The sequence below is a fragment of the Aethalodelphis obliquidens genome, unplaced genomic scaffold (assembly GCF_003676395.1).
Source record: "Aethalodelphis obliquidens isolate GAN/ISIS:26980383/991018 unplaced genomic scaffold, ASM367639v1 scaffold12, whole genome shotgun sequence".
In the NCBI taxonomy this organism is placed as follows: Eukaryota; Metazoa; Chordata; class Mammalia; order Artiodactyla; family Delphinidae; genus Aethalodelphis; species Aethalodelphis obliquidens.
In genome coordinates, this window is record NW_020837956.1 from 13,445,760 (window position 1) to 13,446,884 (window position 1,125).

Here is a 1,125-nt window from a genome sequence, read left to right on the forward strand (position 1 = left end):
CTGGATGACGACAGACTAGGAACTGCAGGCCTGCAACGGATGCTGTGGTCTGCCACTCAGATGCGCCCTCAGGAGAGAGGAACTCATTCCCCTGGCTGTGGGGAGTGGGCTGCTGCTGGCCGCAACTGAGCCCCTCACTGGGAACTGTCCTCTATGCAAGGGATCTGCCTCACCCTTCCTGGGCCCTTGCTTTGATTCTGGACAATTTTAAAGGGCCATCCCCGCTCCAGAACACCCCGTAGGATCAGCTGCATCAGAATTCAACAGATGGGGTTTTACTTTTTGCGCTGCTTTGAAAACTGCATTTCTCTTCACTCAGTAACTCACTACGGTTATCTGTCTATGACTCTATCAATGAATACACGCTTACAGTCTTTCACAGCTACAAAATATCCCATCGTATGAATATATCATTATTTATTTATCCAACCCCTTATTGTTGAATACTTAGATATTTTCCAATAATTTGCTATCAATTATAAGTACTTTGTTGAACATCTTTGTATATACATCTTCTCAAAAGGTGTCCAACTATCTTTAGGATGAATTCCTAATGGCTGGGTCAAACGACACTGCCCTCCGGAAAAGTGGTAACAATCTACATTCCCACTCCAAGTGTTGGGAAAATCCCCAAGTCCAGCTGTCTCAGTTCAAATTCATGATGATAAAATGGAAATGGACACGCAGCACTACAATCCTTCTACACATCCCTACAGTTTACTTTCCTACTTTTTAAGATAATTCTTTTAAATCTTTTCATTTCTTCTTAACCCTTCCACATCCCTTCCCTCTCTCACATGACCAGCTGTTGTCCTAGTTTCATACCTAAAAAAATAGAAGCCATCTAGGGCAACACTCTTTTTTTTTTTTTGGCCGCCCCATGCAGCTTGTGACATCTTAGTTCCACTACCAGGGATTGAACTCAGGCCCACGGCAGTGAAAGCGCAGACTCCTAACCACTGGACCTCCAGGGAATTTCCAAGGGCAACACTCTTATCTGTCTACCCCCAATCAATACACACACACACACACACACACACACCTTCCTCCTTCACCGTGGCAAAGAGTCTAGCAATGGTCAACACTTTCCTTGAACCACATTGGCCCAACTACTCAAGGACTTTT